The sequence below is a fragment of the Macaca thibetana genome, chromosome 14 (genome assembly GCF_024542745.1).
Source record: "Macaca thibetana thibetana isolate TM-01 chromosome 14, ASM2454274v1, whole genome shotgun sequence".
Classification (NCBI taxonomy): Eukaryota; Metazoa; Chordata; class Mammalia; order Primates; family Cercopithecidae; genus Macaca; species Macaca thibetana.
This window is the reverse complement of record NC_065591.1, coordinates 34645020-34665308: the sequence shown is the minus strand read 5'-3', so window position 1 is coordinate 34665308 and position 20289 is coordinate 34645020. Positions and strand designations below refer to the sequence as shown.

Below are 20289 nucleotides of genomic sequence, written 5' to 3'. Positions count from 1 at the left end.
CAACTGCATCAAAATCCTCTGGGAGGCCATCTCAGCTTATCAGAGAGACATCATTGTCATTATTTTGAATTAGACTGAAAGTAGCACAGATGTAAACCTCCTGTTGTAAATAGGTCCCTGTTCTACGAATCTACCCACTTTAGAGTAGCCAATCATCACATGGTACATAATTGGTTCCCCATCTTGCCTCCATACTGGGCAATAAATTTTCTGACATTATGGGGAACACTAGGCAATTTCTGAATTGCTTCAACTTCTTTCTCCACCTCCCACCTCCTTCAGAGAAACATTTAAACATCAAAGGCCAAGGAACAGTAGAGTAGAGGGGACAGTAAAAAGGGGAAAAGTGTTTCTTCTCAGCTTTGAGCTGAAACAGTGTTTCTTCTCAGTTTTGAGTCCAAAGTAGACAGCAAGGTAAGCAAAGAAGGCTCGCACATCTACACCACCACCATGATGCCATCAAAGAGAAACAATTTGCAGACATGAGGGAGAATGCACAGAAGACTGATTCAAGGCAGGGATGGGGGAAGTGAGACGTATAAAGATGCAGACTTTATATAGCTATCCTGACCCAGAGGCACTGAGAATCTTTGTTATCCATAGGACCAAGTACAAAGTAAGAGATGGTTTCAGGAGACAAGGCAGTGCAACACGCCAAAGCCACTCTGCTAGGTGGTACGACAAATATCACCTGGAGCTCATAGGAAGAAGACATGTCCACCCACAGGCATTCAGAGTTGAAAATAAGACCTCTGGCAGAGTGGGCAAATTCCAGTGGAGATAATTAAAACTGAGACCGCCCTCAGGAAGCTACTCCTCCCAAATTGGGGATTTGATAACACCTCAAAAAGTTAAGACAGCCAAACATTTTCACTATAAAAGTACATCTGAGGGAGACCCTGACTGCTATTGGAAGATCCTATCTGTTCACGTTGTGTGAAGGCCCTCACACTTTATTTTCATCCTTAGTTTACAACTTTACCACTTAGTGTTTATGCTGCTGAGTTCTCAAATGACCTAATATTTCCCCTAAGGCATCATGTCAAATATCCTAGCAAGCGAGTATCTTACCAAGGCAATCTAAACCCCAGAGCCAGATTCAAATATTAGAGTGATATTTGCACATATGTTTGAGTACACCTGGGGGACAACAAGGTGACATGGGAAGATGAGTAAAAAACACAGCAGCATAAATCCCAGAGCAGGACAAAATCTTATGGGGCATGTGGTTCAATGTTTTACATGACGCCTGAATCTCCTCTATCCCTTCCCTCTAGATGACATAATGTTTTGTGTTTGTTTTGTTGGCTGTGTGTTTGTTGTTTGTTTGTTTTGAGACAGGATCTCGCTGTATCACCTAGGCTGGAGTGCAGTGGTGCAATCATAGCCTACTGCAGCCTCCACCTCCCAGGCTCAAGCCATCCTCCCACTACAGTTTCCAGAGTAGCTGCGATTATGGGCATAGGCAACCACACCCAGCTTATTTTTCTTGTTATTGGTAGTAGTACAGAAGAGGTCTTGTTATATTTCCTGGGCTAGTCTTGAACTCCTGGGTTCAAGTAATCTTCCCACCTCAGCCTCCCAAAGTGTGGAGATTACAGGCACCAGCCACCCCACCTGGCCTCAATTTTCATTCTGAGGTTTCCAGAGAAGGAGAGCTCCGTCCTCCCCCTGTGCAATCCAACCTAGTTTTTGATAGCTTTACTTGTTAGAAAGTTTCTGTTTCAGATTCTATACCTCTGAGAAAGCTGAGCATGGTCCAAAGACCTTGGCCTGGAACCTGAAGACTGAGTAACAATTTTAGCTCAGTCATTGGCTTTGGGCAACTTCCTTGATTTCTTTAAGCTTCACTTTTTTCATCTGTAAAATGGGAATAATAATGCCTAATTTTCTATGTTGCTATGAGGATACAAACTATCAAGTACAGCATTTGACACACAACAAATGCTCCAAAAATAGAGTAGCAGAATAGTGTAAGGGTGAAAGACGTTTGGCTGCAGAGCTAGACTGCCTGGCTCTGAAATCCACTCCACAACTTATTAACATACAACACCAAGCAAATGGCTCAACCCTTGTGCCTTGATTCCCTCATCAGTAAAACGGATATAAATATAGTACATATCTCCTAAGACTGTTACGAGAATAAAAAACGATAATGTACTCAAAGCATTTAGAATGTGTCTGACATGAAGTAGATACCCAATAAATGTTAGTTTTTTTTTTTTTTTTTTTTTTACTAGTAACTAATAGTATTTTTACTGCTATTAGTAGTAGTATCATTTAACTTCCCTGATCCCCATCTCTTTTTCTGTTGTAGGGAGATAATAACATCTACCACTCAGGGACTTTGTGAGAATTAAAAGAAATCACATACACAACATCCAGCATATACTGGGAGTAGAATCTATGGTCTTTAACATATTTGTTTCCTGCCTGTCCCTCCTTCTTAATCCTAGTTCTGCACTCTGAAATAACAAGAAAATAAGAACCCAATCCCTTTTCCACTGGACAGTTCTTCAACTATTTGCAAACAATCTATTATAATCCCCTGAAATCATCTCCACTCTAGTTGAGTAGCTACAGTTTCTTCCATTTTTCCTGATGTCTAATGTCCTCAGAATTTAGGTGATTTCCTCCCAGATACAATTTCATTGGGGAGAATCCCTCCCTTTGTAGTGTCAGAATTCATGGTCTGTGTGAATTCATGGACCAATGAGCTGTTCATCAAAGACAGATGCTAGTCCAGGCCATGGGGAGGTGGCAGTGCTGAACAAACTGGCAGATTTTTCTAGAGGAGGCCTGAGCTATCATCTTAAACCATTTTCCAATTAACTCTCCAAGTTTTGTGCCAAGCCTCAAATCTTGTTCTTGAAGCTTGATCATCAAATGCTTACATATCTCACTGCATATTCAAACAAATAAACCATTCTTGTTTGTTCAGTCTTGACGTATTAGGGTTTTTTTACACACAAAAAAGTATGATAATATTATGGTTTCCATTCTGATTCCTCTTCCGGGCATATTTGTTATTTTTTTCCAATAACAAATGAATACAGTATTGCAAACCTCATTGGTAGATCTTCAGAAAAGCTGTCATGTGGTTTGCTGTGAGATGGATTTCTTCTTTAGATCATGTGTGCAGTATAACCTGTGTGTATACAATCAACCTATAATTCAGTGAGAGAATAGAACTGTGTCCTTACAAAGCATTTTAAAGGGATTTAAACAGGTTTAGTAACCCCCATTCCACTTTAAAACCCTGATGCTGTGCTTATTGATTCCACTGACTTCTTTTTTTTTTTTTCCGAGATGGAGTCTTGCTCTATTGCCCAAACTCAAGTACAGTGGCATAATCTCACCTCACTGCAACCTCCGCCTCCCGGGTTCAAGCAAGTCTCCTGCCTCAGCCTCTCAAGTAACTAGGACTACAGGCATGTGCCATCACGCCTGGCTAATTTTGGTATTTTTATAGAGACAAAGTTTCACCCATGTTGGCCAGGGTGGTCTCAAACTCCTGACCTCAGGGGATCCACCTGCCTTGGCCTCCCAAAGTGTTAGGATTACAGGCGTGAGCCACAGTGCCCAGCCCACTGACTTTATCTCTAAAATGTTTCCAATGTGATATCAAGGCTTTCCTTTTTACCCAGAAAATTTAGATAGCATGAATGCTAAACTTATATTTGTGACGTTCTATCATCCGACCTGGACATACTATTTGATAAAGACAGGTAAAACCTGCCAGTACAACAATGAACAAATAAATAACAGGTTTAAGTTACCAGAATTACAGAATTTTTACATTTAAAGGACCTTAGAGATGATCTGATCCTGTGTTCCACTTCTTTGAGGATCATCTTCATGGTCTTTGCCTTATTCACTTGTACTAGTCCTTAATTTTTGTTAAGTGCCTAATAATTTTTACACAAATATTTTTTAGTTTTGCCCTGAAAAACAGCATTTTTGAAGACATCAATCAGATACGATGGTTTTACTTTTCTACTACACATTAAAATAAACACAAGCCAGGTGTGGTAGCTCACGTCTGTAATCCCAGCAGTCTGGGAGGCTGACATGGGTGGATTGCTTGAGCTCAGGAGTTCGAGGTCAGCCTGGGCAACATGGAGAGACCCCATCTCTACCAAAAATACAAAAAAAAAAAAAAAATTAGCCAGGCATGGTGGTACATGCCTGTAGTTCCAGCTACTTGGTAAGAGGATTGCTTGAGCCCAGGAGGTCAAGGCTGCGCGAGCTGAGATTATGCCACTGCACTCCAGCCTGGGTAACAGAGCAAGACCACCTTAAAAAATAAAAATAAAAATAAAATAAAATAAACATATAAGTATTCAATTTTTGTTTAAGGGGTGTCTTCTCTAAAATGTCTTGTTTATTAATACTAATGATACATAGTCCATGCTTTGATAAACACTGATCTGGTTTAAATTGACTCATTTTACCATTAAGAATCTGAGCCATAAGCAGAACTCAGATTTTCTAACTTTCAATTCGCTTATCTTTCCACCCACTTAATTTTGCAAGCTACAATATACCTGCACTTGGAGAATAAAAATAATTTAAAAAATGACAAACTACTGGCAAATCAATCACCTAACTCTGGCAAATGTTAATATCTAGAGAGACTGTCCAAAATTATTGGAACTAGTTGTCAAAAATATCCAAGTTTCAGTGCTCTCTATCCAGTATCCAGTCATGGATAATTTACATGGAAGTGAAGTAACGAATTCTCCTAAACTAAATAAGTCTCCTAAGTTTACCAAAACAAAACAAACAAACAAAAAAAAGTCTCCTAAATGAAAAAAAAAAAAAAAGGATATTACAGGGAGTGAACAATACAGAAGTCTGATTTTTAAAATACTGATAAAGATATAAAGGTTCCTCATTCTCAAGGATCTCACGTCACATGTACATATGGATTTTGCTTCCACATGCAGGTCTCTTCAGAAGGACTACTTCAGTTGACTGATGAGTCTCATTAGAAAGAGCCCTGGCTGTGGAATCCAGTGGCTTTTGTGCTCTTACTACGTATATCATCAATAAACTGTGTGACCCTGGGCAAGTCACTTCCCCTCTTCTAGCCTCTGTCCCTCGAGTGTGAAAAGAGGGGCAAGACCAAATGACCCCAAAGTTCCATGATTAGCCACACAGTTTACACACCACTACTTACTGATGAAAGACCAGAAACAATTCAGGTTCTGAAGTCACTTCAAGCATGTTCTTTCTCTTTGCAATTTTATTTTATGCTTTCCCAGACAATGCAAAGATAAATGTCATCCAGATCTATCCACATATAATCAGAATTAGCAAGACTTCACATAAAGAGAAGTGAAATTGCAATTTATGACTATAGACTGAGCTTCTAGGTGTATCTATTCCAAAAGAGAACAAAGAAGCCAGAATTCCAGTTATAACAACAAAACAAAAATGACAGGATATGTGATTGAACTAAGGCATTCCATAAACGGCATTGTTCTTATTTTTTGTTTTTTGTTTTTTTTAACTACGAGCTGGTAAAATTATCTTAGTTTAGCCGTCATGTCCCAGAACAGTAATGGTGCTGAAACACAGTAAGCAGAACAGAACCAGATGTATAAATATATTCACATTTGTACCACAGGCACTGCTTTCCTTTAACTGCTGAACTGCTGTATCAACACTGTTCTATCACCAACTAATTATAGCTAACAAAGCCCACTGCACGGAGTGTGTCTCCTCTATTTTTTCCTCTTACAAAAGTACAGTGCCGACATTCAATGAATGTTAAGTGGTAACAATTTAATTCTTTGAGCACTGCATGCAATATGAATTCATGGTCCTTCTCCTAGTGCCATCTGAGGTGTTTTTATGTCCATCAGGCTAACTACTGTGTCAGCCACTGAAACCTCTCAGATGACATATCGCTGGGTCATAAATATCCCACTGGAGATGTATTGTCCAGGGTTAAACGTTTCCTTCCCTTCTAACATGGCAATCACGTTAATCAGCTTAAAATTCTGGGTAATGGCCTTGCATTTGAGAAAAAAAGGCATGTGATACTGTACTGAGTGCCCGTTATTCCACACAGTATGTTGATCTGGCAGTAGATCAATAACTATGTCTTAAGCACCTACCTGTGTACCAGGTACTCTGGTAAGTATAAGGAAGACAAAGAAGCAATAAAGATGATTCCCTCAAGGATTCTGCCAATTTACTGTTCAACAAATGCTTATGAACATGCCTGGCAAGTGCTCTGTCATCTAGTCATTTCACAAGCATTTATTGAGCACCTTTTATGGGCCACAAACTGTACTAGTTTGCTGGAGAGACAGCTACCAGCAAGTCTGAGATGGTCCATGTGATATATAAATAGGTGATTTATGAAATAATGTGCTAAGTGTTATAATTAAGAATGTTTGAGGTGCTATGGAGTAAAGGAAAAAATATCCAGCACTGCCTATGGGCTAGGAAGAAGGACAGGTAACACTGCAGTGGGCACAGAACACAAGATAGTATGTCGATTTCAAATGCATGAGACAAAGGATTGGTACTATTAGGAGCTCAGAAAAAAAGAGGCATGAGAGTGGCCTGAAGCTGGGACCTCAGGTGGAATTAAAATAAGCACAAGACTTGGAAACTCAGGAAGAAGGGCATCTAGAGAACTACTAAGAGTGGTGTGAAAGCACTTAGCATGTTCAGGGACTTGTGAATAAACAAGCATGGCAGAAGCAAAGTCACTATGACAGTGAGCAGCAGAAGACTTGAAAGGCCGACAGGATTAGGGTCTGAACCTCAGGGAACCAGACTATGGGGCTTGAACCTGGAGGGCATGGAAAACATCTTTCTCCCTCTACCCAGTAAGAGGAACAGAGGGCCACAGGGAAAGCTGAATTTTAGGAAAAGTGGGGTTGCTCCCTACAGGATGGGAGGTGGGGGGATTCTTGAGGAAAGGTTGGTTTGTAATTTATTGCTAAGAATCTAGGCATATTGTGATAAAACCAAATCCATTTGAGAAGAAAATACAAAGGAGAGAATGTGAAGGAAAGGCAAGAGAAAATTGTTGGTTATCGTAAACAGAAACCATCATGATAATCACATAAATGTCTACTGTAAGGAAGAACTGGGGAAGTAGTCAAAAATGAACTACAACATCCTACACCGAGTCTCCCGTAGCTCTATCTTATAGCCAGCTATACCACTGATCAGGACACTAACATCATTTTTTGGCTGAATAGAGTAATAGTGATGATGATGATGATGATGATGATGATGATGATGAGTAATGGCAGCAGTTTTCATTTAGAAGGCAGGCACTGTGCAGGGCACTTTACATGGATCATTTTCATTTGGCCCTTATGGCGACAGGCTCTTCTTCCCATTTGACACACAAAGACTGTGAGACTCAGATTAATCAATTATGGCAAAGGTACAGGAATAGGAGGTGACTCTGCCCCAGTGTGGGGGCTCAATGTCTGCTTTACTCCAGCTTCTGCAATCTCTTCTTACACAAAACAGCACACAGAGATCTAAGAGCAGATTCTGTTCTAAAATGGGACACATAGTTTTAGGCATGACTGTTTTTTTTTTTTTTTAAGACAGATTCTCGCTCTTGTCACCCAGGCTAGAGTGCAGTGGCACGATCTCGGCTCACTGCAACCTCCACCTCCCAGGTTCAAGCTATTCTTTTGCCTCAGCCTCCCGAGTAGCTGGGATTACAGGCGTCTGCCACCACGCCATGTTGGCCAGGCTGGTCTTGAACTCCTGACCTCTAGTGATCTGCCTGCCTTGGCCTCCCAAAGTGCTGGGATTACAGGCATGAGTCACCGGGCCTGGTCACAACTGATTCTTAAAAAGTAAGTTTATCAATTCAACCCAAAGTTCGGAAAAAACAATAGTGACATGCTTAAAACTATTATTTTAAAATCATAGTTGTAAAATCAATCATTACAACATCATGAACAAAATGTGGATTATTTCCAAACACTGCCCAGCCTCAAACATGTCTTCACCTAGCTCACTCCAGGAGAAAGAACATTAAGAGCCATCAAACACAGGAACTTGTTTTTTTAAAGCTGTAGGGAAGAGAGTTGGGAGTGGCGTTTACCAGGAGCATTAACTGACCCTAACTGACTCTACAAGATTTCTTTTGTATTAAAATTCAGCCCAAATTGAGAACAAATTCTGTCTTTCCTTCCTTTCCAACTCATCAAAGCCCAGTTTCCCAAAGCTTAAGGTCCCACAAGTAGTTGTTAATGGGCTTCATTGTTTAGTTAATTGTGCTTATCGGAAGTGCAGGTAACTTCATATTTGCATGGCTAATGGACCTTCTTTAAAGTGTGTGGCCATTTTAGTTGGCTTTTAATGATCTGTATTGTTTTTTGCCAATTTTGAGTTGAATTGACAACTTACTTTCTAAGAATCATCAATGCCTAAGATAAAAAGACCATTTTTTACTACATAGGGGACATCATTTACATGAGTTTGAAGACAAATGCTTATTTGTAAGACAACATGATGTCAATAGTCAACCCCGTTTCAAAATTAATCCAGTACAATAATTATTAGACTTCATATTTGTTTCTCTGGAGGTGGTTTTGTAACAATAAAGAACTATTTTACCCTACCTCTTTATCCCTTGCAGAAATGGTTGGTTCATTTTTTAGCCACAAAAATCACATAGTTCCCTCTCAACCAAATGAAAAACTACTTTCTTCCCTCTCTGGAAATGCATACTTACTACCTTGGCAGAGTATTTCATAGTTTTCTCATGATTTTCACAGGGTTGGTGTTTGGGTGAAGGAAAAGGGACAAGATGGAGGAAGGTGAACAAGATGGAGCAGTCCCTGTTGTTTCCGGGTTCTTCTTCACAGATTTTCCCGCGCCCGGGGAAGAACCAAATCAACTGAGCATGCGCAGAATGACGTCAAGCCGAGGACACCAAAATTCAAGAAGCCACTCCTACACACATGCCCCGAACTCCTCCCCTTCCAGCTCCCAGGCATAAAAGTCCGCCCCTGGCCGGAGCTGGGGTGACTTCTTCGGCCCCCGCATTTGTGGACCGGAGAACATCACCCCAGAGCGCAGGCGCGACTTCCCTGGCTCTCCACACCTGAGGACCAGAGAACTTCGCCTGAGAGTGTGTGCATATTTGCAATAAAAAACTGCCACTTTCTTACGTACTTTGGCCTCATGTTTAATTACTTAGCTCTCCTAAATTAAGTTACATTAAATTAAATTAAATCAAAACAGTTGGCATATCCAAGTTGTAGACGTGATGGGCTGACTTGCCCAAGATTGCCCAGTTATTATGTGGTTGAGAGGGGAATCAAATCTAGGTCTGACTGCAATTCCAGTGTTAAGTAATTTCAAACACTAACCAAGAGAACTACCATCTACTGTGTTGTGCTACAACTGGAGTGACATGTCTAGAACTCTTTCAACAGGAAAAAGTTTGTTCACTCCTGATTTAGTCACTCAACAAACATTTAGTAAGCAACAACTACAGGTAGAACTCTGATAGCGGCTTTATTACTACAAACAATCAACCCTAATATGTAGCAGTATTTACTATGTGCCAGGGGATTTTTCTAAATTATTACCTTTAATCTTCTCAAAATTTCTGTGTGATGTTTGTGTATGGGTATGTGTTGTGATTTTCTGAATTCTCAAAACTTCACTTAAGGTCAAACATTAAGCTTGGAAGTTAGAATTTGGATTCTGGCCTATCTAAACCATGAGCCTATGTTCTTTGTATTGTATAACTTTGTAACTTACAGATAACGAAAAGCAATACAAATAATTTTTGTCTACAGATGCAAATAAATTATGTCCAGTGGAGGTTCAATCGACTTCCCCTCCACTTTTGATCCATTTGCAATTAATTTCAGCATTTTTTAAATTCCATGTAAATTAATGGTTCTACAAATTTTTTACAACTTTCTTGGTTCCCTCATTCATTAACAACTTAAGTAAATTTTCTGACAAGCATTTGTATATCTGTATATAAGTCAATTTTTTAAAAATTATTCTTTTGCAAAGGTTACCAAGATGCCATTTTTACTATCTTGAACCTCACATTTTTATTTGGGAGGGCATACATACCAAACTATAATCAATGTGACCACAAATTATATATACCTATGTACAAACTGGGGAGGAAGAGTGAGAAAGAAGAAAGGGATTAAGAGGTCACTTCAACAAACAGTGAGGTCACTTACAGAATTCACAAGACCTGGCTTTGGAACATGGCTCTCCCACTGCCTATGTGTGAGACTCTGGACAAGTTACTAAACCTCTCAAAGCCTCATTTACCTCATCTATAAACTAGGGATAATAATAGTATTTGCCTCATAAGATTGACTAACTATCAACACAAAAATTAAGTAACTATCTTTTTTTTCTTAAGTGACGGGGTCTCTCTCTCTCCCAGCCTGGAGTGTAAAGGTGTGATCCTAGCTCACCGCAGCCTTGAACTCCTGGGTTCCAGGGATTCTCCCACCTCAGTCTCCCAAGTAGCTGGGACGACAGGCATGTGCCACTACACCCGGCTTATTTTTATTTTCTTATTTTTTGTACAGACAGGGACTTGCTATGTTGCCCAGGCTGGTCTCCAATTCTTGGCCTCAAGTGGTTCTCCCACCTTAGTCTCTCAAAGCACTGGGATTACAGGTGTTAGTCACCATGCCCAGCTTAAGTAACTATTGCTTGTAAAGGGCCCAGTGCATATCAAATGTTCAGTAAGTGTTAGCCATCATTATTGAGATTCTTCTATGAGAAATATTGATGAAAGAAATTAGTTCTATTTAAAAATGGGTAGATCTTCACAAAAGAAGGTGCATTTTACCTAGGACTTGAAAGGTTAGGTCACCAAGCAAAGAACTGGAGTAATGTCATTTGACATAAAAGAAACATAAATTAAAGAAAGAGTCATGAAAGGGTCAACAAAGGTGAGTCATAGTGCCAAATTTACAAAGAAGGTAATTCCCAGGGGGACACTGCATTTGTCAGGTGACCTGAATTTTTCTAAATTTGTTAAAGCTTGTACCTCTCTACTTCACAGTTGTATAAAGATTACTAAAGCCAAATAGGAATACATTATCCAGGTACCAATTTACATAAAACCTAGACACCAAATTATCATGACTACAGTTGTGACCACTCACCAAGTCAAATACCCTTCAGGAATAAGTGGTTATTTTATTCTAAACTTTATAAGCAACAAAAAAATATGGGTTCAAAGTGCAAACCACATTTTAGACAGATCGAACTTTATACAACATACTTTAACAGCTTGCATTCAATGTGCACACATATGCATCCCTCTACACACATGAAAATAACACACAAAGCCAATTACATCCTTGCTCTTATCCTGGACATAACTGCTTTCTTTCTGTACCTGGTTATATGTCATTTCTACATTTCATTGGTCTTGTTATGGTTCACATTAAAATTTCCCCTGCTCTATTTCCAGTCAATTGCTTTCTTGGATACTTTGGACAGGAGAATAAACTTCAGAGAATTCTCAGTTCTGTGTCAACATTTGCTAAAAGTTTACTCAAAACTCTTAATGCACCATGTTTGCATAATCCCATCTGTTTGCTCCTTTTTATTCCTTCATACACTCAAGTGAATGCTAAACCGTAAAAGGCCCACTATCTATACATACGAGTTCTACAAAGTTGCCTACTGTAGAGACTTGCAAGTCTCCTATAACTCAGAAACATCAACTGTCTCTGTTAGAGCAATGATGGATAAGATAGAAAAGATTTAACTTTGAATTTTGGGCAGGAAGATTACTTCCTCAAAAAGCCTTCTCCTAAAAACAAAAACAAAAACCTTACAGGTACTCCCTGTGCCGTACTGTTAGAGCTCATCCCAGCTCTAGCCTCTGGAGGTTCTGCCCTGTGATTGTTTCAAGCTCTCTTCCTTATGAAGAGGTACACACGTGACTGCCGCCATCGATAAAGGCTGAAGTGAGTGTACTTAGCTAAAGGGCACTGCAATAATTTTTCTCTTCCATGTGAGAAAGTTAGCCTTGAAAATTCTCTGGCTCACTGCCTGTTTTTAAATTATCTTTTGGGGAGGGGTGGCCAAGGGGGCATGTTAAGTTCAAATCAGCCCCTCTTCCCACTCCCATATCAATTGCTTTTTAAAAATAATAATAAGATAGTAGCACCTATCAAGCCTTCAGATTTGTTTTCAAGACAGTGCTAATGACTCAGTATTTTAACGGGCAATGCCCCCCCAGTGTCCATTGTAGGGAAGCAGTCCTGGCTGATAGATTAAATTTGATTAGCGCTGGGGCTGTGGCTGTTCCGTGGAGGCAACGTGATTCCTGTAGGAATCTAGGGTGAATGGTGGCCTGAGAAATAGTCAGTGAAAAGATTTATAATCCCCAACAACAAACCAGCTCCTAGTTCCAAAGAAATCATTGTGTCTTTTCCACCCCTGCTGTAGCATGTTATCTATATTAGGAAACACATTGAGTATCTTGAACCCATTTCAATGAGTGCAGCGGGACTAGAATATAATTTTTCTTTGTTTGCCCTGACTCTTAAATGTTTGCTTCCAGAGCCAAGGCCCTTCAGTACTCCCATTATGGCCCTGCAGAGGGGATGTGAGAATAGTCAGGAATTTTGATGGGAGTTTACCAAAGCAAAACTTCGCAGACCACTGGTGGCAATTTAGGAAGCAGATAATTTTTATAAGCACTTGGCCTGAATGGTATGGACAAGTTCACACACACCTTTGATGTTTCCACGGCTTGCACCGCTGAAGAAATGAGCTATTTCCATTCTCCTCTCACTCCAGAGTGAAAGAGTAAAACCTGAGCCAGGCCTGTCTGGGACACTTTACTAACCAGAAAGCATAGCCTGGGGAAAAAATGCAATAAGATCTCCTGCCAGGTCCAGTTCAGACCCCTTCGTGATGAGAGGCCAAACATCAGGAAAATTTGGGAGCAGTAATGCTAGGTTTCTGAGTTAAAGTGTTTTCTCACAAGTGATTGAGTATAATTCACTCAACTTGCTCTATGCAAACCGGACTTGTGTGAGAAAGTTCCAGTTAGGACTTAAACCCAAAGAAAGTTAACCACTTTGCCCCTCTGACCTGCCTGCTATTCCCCTCCATCTTTATCATGTATATTGGTAGAATCCTTCATACTTTTTCAAAAAGTTGACTCATATGTAATTTCCATTCATTCTCATCTTATCGGTAAAAAGGACACTGTTATGATTCCCATTGGGGTCTAAGAACCAGAAGGGTTGAGTGACTAGCTCATGGCCAATGTTAGCAGCAGAACTGGATCCACACTCTATACTTCCTAACTCTCAGTAGTAAAAATAATCACTACCATCAATGAACACTATTCCCGCGCTTAGGCACTGTGCCGAGCACTTTATGAACATTACCTCGATTCCTTGTGCGAACTCTATAAGGTAGGTATCATTAATCCCAGATGAGAAATACTGGACTTAAGAGGTTACATAATTTCCCCATGATGAGACATGCTACAAATCATGAGGGCTCTGTTATAAGGGGAACATAATTCCTCAGCTTACCCACTATTATAGTGCCTCCCAGTCCAATGCCTTTGTCTACGCAAACTCAATGCTAAATTGAAAAATTACAAGTTTTCTCTTGATTTCAAATACATTCCTTTTAAAATATCTAATAAATTTATGAAATTCTAGTTTGGTCCACTTTGATATTGTCAAAAGGCAAACACTCTGAAAACTGAAAAGTGCTGTCTTTTGTCAGGTGTTTTTACTGATCCAAGTGTTATTCGCTTCTATCTCTTATTTCGTTTAAAAGAAAAACAGATGGTCTAATATCAATTCCCGCATGAAATTTTCTAGACTCTCCAGCAAACTTTATGAGCATAGTAAGTTCTAGAAACAAACAGCATGGATTTAAATCCCAAATACAGAAACGGACAACCTCTGGAATATGGGCAAGTTGCTCAACCTCATACTTCAGTTTTCTCACGTCTGTGTTAGGGGTAAAAATACTTCACAAGGATATTATAAAGAAGAAGTAATGAGAATGCACTGAGCATTGTATAAATGACCAATAATTACTGGAATTGTTTTCTTGTTATTTCTGCCTCTGCAAAATGTCTCAGGATTGCCCTAATTTCACTAGGTTGAAAAAACCTGAAAACTCTCCTTGATGAAGTGTTCCAAATGCAGGTTTCTCATAAACAGATAATAAAGCATCCTACACCCTAACTGGGGAATAAAATGTCATTTTATACTTCATAAGTCAACTCCATCTCTTAAAATTATTATTCAACCGGTATTACTAAAACTGCCATCTTCTATAGCACCTTAGTACTCCTATCAGATAGGTGTTCTTGAACACAATGTCCTGTGTTAATCTGGTCAAACAGGAGCCATCTGCAAAGCCAGAATGGCAAGGCACAAACAAATTTCCCCAATCCACAAAGGAGAGTTTCCCCAAAATATAAGAAGTTATATTTTTATTGTGAAAATGCTTTTTTTTTACCCTAGTTATATAATATATGCTTACTAAAGTTAGGGATAATTAACTTTAGTAAAATTAAGAATATGTATATAAAAAGCAAAGAAAGATGAACCCATAATTCTGCCTCCCAGAGATAGCTACTAGTAACATTTTGGTATCTTTCCATTTCATCTTTCTGCTATGCATTTTAAAAATATAATTGGAATCATTCTGCATGCAAAATGTTACATTCTGGGTTTTCTTTCTTTCTGTTTTTTTTTTTTTTTTTTTCTCTCCGCTTAGACCATTATAACGTCAGCATTTTCCATGTTACTGCAGACTTTTTATAAACGTTTTCACTGGCTATGGGATATTTCATAGGTTAGTTTTGTCACATTTTCTTAACCATTTCCCTTTGCTATATCCCCCGAAGGCTTTTAAGCTGTCAAGCCCAGACAAGATTTCTAGACACACAGCCCTAAGGATGGGGCCTGCCTGTGGTCATGAACCAGGTCATTTTGGGAACTAGCTACATCACTTTTCACCATAGGTAAGAATCACCGTGAGTCCTCCTCTTCAAATGCCAACAGACCCTGAGTCCAGTGATGTGTAAACCCCAAATGCCAGTAGTTCTGGTCAACAATTACAGCAACTCCTCTAAGATAAATAAAATAATGTTCTCGACAGGCCTGGCCACCCACAGTGAGCACACGGAAGAGCACAAACACCTCCCACCCACCTCTGCAGCCTGTGTTCCAACACAAACCAAGGGTGCAGACGTGAATTCCGTCTTTTCTCCTCTTGCCCTACTCAGTTTATTTCCAAAAATCACTGTTCCATCACCACTTAACATCATTTGCCATGAATTGCACCATAAAACATACTTTTTAAATAATAGATCGTGTTCATTATATTTTCTTTTTTAACAAAGAAGGCAGAAAGGCAAGGATTAGGTAGATAAAACAATGTAGAACTTGCAATAGTCATAGAATGTAACACTGAAATCAGAAATCACAATTACCAAGGCTCTTTTAACACCCACATGCACATGCATGACCTTCATCTTAAAATCCAAGATTCAAAGCTAAGTCTTTGAATTTAAAAATGGTTGTGTGGTCTTACAAAACAACTTCTAAGTTGCATTTGCATTTCAAACAAACAAACAACAAACACGAATTTTTGTTTTAAGCAGTTAAAGTTTAAGCAAAGAGAAAACAGCATTTTTGCACTTCTAGGCACAGTAGCTAGAATTTAGAAAATTTCATCATTCCTGTTAAAACAAGATTGAGAAACAGGAAAGAAACTGCTTCAAGTTGAAAGTAAGGATGGCTTAATGGAAAACAATGGACTTTGTCAGGATAAGAGCTGGGCCTGAATTCTGATTCAAGGCACATGCAGGAGGGATAAGTAGCCACTTCAAAGGGTTCTTTGAATGTTAAATATGGTACCTACAATGCCAAGTACCATCTCTGGCACAGAGCAAGTATTAAAGTGTAAGGACTGCAGAATTATTGTCAACACGAAGAAAAGCCTATACCGCAAGAAGGAGGAAGCTGTCAGGGAGTCATATTGCACTGATAATTTATGAGTGTAAATAATCATAAGCATAAGGTCAAGGACCTAGAGATTAAGAACCTAGGACTATTGCTTCTTTTTGTTAACTTCATGAAGCAAACCAAGAACTGAGAAGAAAAAGTACACTCTTCCTAGGCTTCTTGGTTTGTCTTGAGGCAGCCTGCCCAACGTAGAGTCCTCGGGTACTTTGTGAATTTCTCAACTGCAGAGACTGGTTCTCCGCCCTCATGTCAGTCCCCTACACAGAACCATGGCAACTTTATGCCCATCACTCAACTCAGTCCAAGGTCAGGCTCCTAAACCCACCCAGACTATAGATGGCACTCAGAAAAATCCTAATCCAGGCTTCACACAGCTCAGGGACAAGTCATTCTGCTTGTCTGCCGCTGCTGTGTTTCACTTCAATTCTAGTAAATGGGCTTCTGCCTCTTTCCTATTGTTAAGCTTTGCTGTCCTACCACAACTCCAGGGACTGCAGTATGTCCTTGTTCCTTGAAGGGTGTCTCCCGTTTTAAAATTTCTGCTCTGAAACTCCAAAATATCTATTACATGTTTGTCACCTGCTCCACATTTTAGAGGCTGTTTTGTTTTGAGATAGAGTCTCACTCTGTCACCCAGGGTAGAGTGTAGTGGCACCATCTTGGCTGCAACCTCCACCTGTCAGGTTCAAGAGATTCTCTTGCCTCAGCCTCCTGAGTAGCTGGGATTACAGGGGCCTGCCACCATGCCCAGCTAATTTTTGCATTTTTAGTAGAGATGGGCTTTCACCATGTTGGCCGGGTGGGTCTTGAACTCCTGACCTCAAATGATCCGCCTACCTTGGCCTCCCAAAGTGCTGGGATTGCAGGCCTGAGTCACCATGTCCAGCCTGCACCACATTCTCTTTGGGTTAGAAGATCTCCATGTGTGTCTGTCCTTAGGCCTGACATCAGTTCTCTAAGTACATTGCTCATTGTGATTTCTTGTCCTCTCCAAACCCACAATTAACACCAGCCCCAAATGCAGATAGTCTCCCAGATTCCACAGCAGTGCTGGTCTAGACTATTCTGCCTTCTCCACCATTTCCCAGATGCCATGGTAAATGACAGCAGAATTACCATCACCTACTTATCTCACCCCACAGGACAAACTATTCTCACTCAACTACAAATTATTTTCCTAATGTTGGACTTTTCTTCTTCCTCCTCATGGAAACTATTTTAGTCCATGTCCTCTGAACTGGTCACTCAGCCAGGACTCAGTCCACTTGACAGTCCAGGCACCCCAAACACCACCTCAACACTGTGACTCTCTTGCTATAGTGATATCAAGATACCCCGATTCACAGATTTGTAGCACCAGAAAGCAGTTTTAGAAACTTACTTTATATCTTACAGATAAGAAAATGAGACCCAGATATTAATATCAAAGGGTGAATCAGTGGCAAGGCTGAAACTAGGAATTTCCAGATCTAGAGTACTTCAGGCTACTCTTCACATGGTTCTTAGATGAGTGATACGGTTTGGCTGTGTCCCCAGCCAAATCTCATCTTGAATCGTAGCTCCCATAATCCCAACGTGTGATGGGATGGACCCAGTGGGAGGTAATTAAATCATGGGGGCAGGTTTTTCCCGTGCCCTTCTCATGATAGTGAATAAGTCTCACGAGATCTGATGGTTTTATAAAGGGCAAACCCCCTGCACATGCTCTTTCCTGTCACCATGTAAGACATGACTTTGCTCCTTCTTCACCTTCTGCCATGACTGTGAGACCTTCCCAGCCATGTGGAACTGTGAGTCCATTAAACCTCTTTCGCTTGATAAATTACTCAGTCTCAGGTATTTCTTCATAGCAGTATGAAAATGGACCAATACAATGAGTATATCTATGAACCAATGAAAAAAACAAATCCTTTGCACATTCCCCTGAAATCTCAAATTCTTCATTTCAGTCCAGTCTCCACATCTTTTTTTAATACTCCCATACTGACATGTTCTTTTAGGAAATCTCTTTCTTCCATAGGCCAAAGATGCCTCAAGGTAGAGAAAATGTTTTCATTCTTAAATTTTTCCACTCAGTTTTAGATGTTCAGCTGAAAAAGTTAATAGCCTTGAGTGTTCCTTCTGTAATTCCACGACTTACGAGAGTGAGGTTTCCATTTGCCACTCTCTCCTGCATTATCATCAATCCCTGCAGCCTTTCAGTGGAAAGTCCAGGAACTAGTAATACAAAGAATTCTAAGTAACTTCAGCCTAAAAGCTTAGAATGCTTGAAATGTAAGGATCCTTGGAGGCCATCTGCTCTAACCAGTATTAGTCTTATTTTACAGAGTAGGGAATGGAGGCCTACACCATTTGACTCTTAACCCAATATGCTCTTCTCTATGCCATTCCCCAACCTCCAAATAATGAATTCCTCTATATTTGTTTCTGAGTGAAGATGTCATCCTAGGTCATGCTTCTGTACCAGACCTCAATCGGTAGAACTACCCAAAAATATGTTTGTGGGTTTGGATTGCATTTACCTCATGCTTCTTCATGAATGACTTCAGTTCCACATGGTTTTATCATGAACATTGTTTGAAAAGAAAAGAAAATAGTCAAATCCACAAGTCTGTCACTGCCCCCTTGACAGATTAGCATGGCCTATAGATTCAGGCAAAGTTGTGTGTCACTGACAAGCTGTAAAACCCAGGTCACCCTTGGCAGCCTCTTTTAGCCTTGGTTTTCTTATCTGCAAAATGGGAACAACACCACTCACTTCCTAGGGTTATGATATAATGTATTATGACAAATAACACTTGGCTTAGTACACAATAAGCATTCAATAAATGGTAGCCATATTATTTATTATTGTTACTATTATTATCATTTCTGTGGATTTTGCCTTGTCTGCCTTGGCTCTTTTTGACTGGTCTCTTTGTTCTGACTTAAGCCGTTTCACCCGATAGTCCAGAAAATGTAAGAAGAGAGACAAAGGATTCCCCAAAAGCAGTATTGAACCAAGTTAGGGCAATAAGATGAGGAAAAGATCATCAGAATAAAAAAAATCAAAATCATAAGGGGGTTAGTTTTACACTCCAGGTTATCACAAATTTTGTATCAAGACTGATACATCGAGCATTACATTGAGCCATTTTCCCCCATAATGCATTTATGAGACTATCATTTCAATTTGTTAAATAGTCCTAGATTTAGGTAGTTTGTGTGCCTGGCACATAGCAGGAATTCAATGAGTGAATGAATAAAAGAATGACTGTGTCAAACAAGCAAATATATATATATATGCATATAAAATATATATTTTATAGATATATATCTCAAAACTCTGAAACAGCTGTATTTGCTAGGTCATTTACAACGTTAAAGTAAGTTTTAGAATATTTCTATCTTAACTGGAGATATGAATTAAAACATTTTGTTGGAGAAAATGTGTAATTTCATATAATGCAAAATATAATCATTCAAATATACTTTTGGAAATTTATAGATATTTTCATGTATTCATGACGCTGATAGCTCGAAAGCAGCTATTATGTCAAGGCAAATTATTAGCTCTCACAACTGTGTAATAAACATAGCTATAATTCATGTTTATTTACAAATATTCTTTCTAGTTATTATGAGATTTAGCACATGTCCATCTATTACGATTGTTAGTTTCCTTTTGTTTTCTTTTAAGTAAAGGCTACTTGCTAAATAACCAATCAATAAACATCTCTAATCAGCTATCTTGGTGCCGTTAACAACGGAATGTGCAATTATTTCAGTCTCCCATATTCCCATTTATATAGAATGATCTGGATCAACTGCTGGGTCAACCTTCCGACAGTCAGTCCAGTATATCTGAAGAGAAGTGAAAAGTTGCTATAGTAATATGTATATGAGAGCTCTTCATGGCAATGACCATGAGGGATCCAATCAAAGAAACATTTAGCCTGGTAAGTCTGAAGAGCCTCACGGTCAGAGGGAGAAAGTCAAATGTGAGACCTCACTAATGAATTTTATTCCTTGGGCATGTTGAACTGGAACCATAAGGGCCTTGCTAGGAAGATATAAATAAATACGAGTAAAGATAATGTCTGTGGCTGGAAAATATGAAGAACTCTTTCTTTATGTGCCCATGACCTGGCTCCAAGGACAGTCCTCAAAGTGGTTTCACATTTGTTTTCAGCAATATTGGTATTGCAGGAATTGGTCAACCAATAGAATATGCACACACACATACACTTATATATTTTGTATGCATTTTATTATTATTATTTTACCTATTCTGGTA

At 39.5% G+C, this 20289-nt stretch overlaps 2 protein-coding genes across 5 annotated transcripts in view; one reads left to right on the top strand and one right to left on the bottom strand.

The window, feature by feature from the left end:
* The window catches only part of DNAJC24 (DnaJ heat shock protein family (Hsp40) member C24), a 940502-nt gene that overhangs the window by 70937 nt on the left and 849276 nt on the right, over positions 1-20289 (top strand). The gene's annotated exons all lie outside the window — the stretch shown is intronic.
* Positions 1-20289, bottom strand: part of MPPED2 (metallophosphoesterase domain containing 2) — a 198031-nt gene that overhangs the window by 151154 nt on the left and 26588 nt on the right. Inside the window, exon 1 of one of the 4 annotated variants that reach the window (XM_050759061.1) lies at positions 8729-19310. The exons of the other annotated variants lie outside the window; for them this stretch is intronic. The gene's annotated coding sequence lies outside the window, so the exon portion shown is untranslated. Of the gene's footprint in view, positions 1-8728; positions 19311-20289 lie in introns of those variants that run through there. 4 annotated transcript variants of the gene reach the window in all.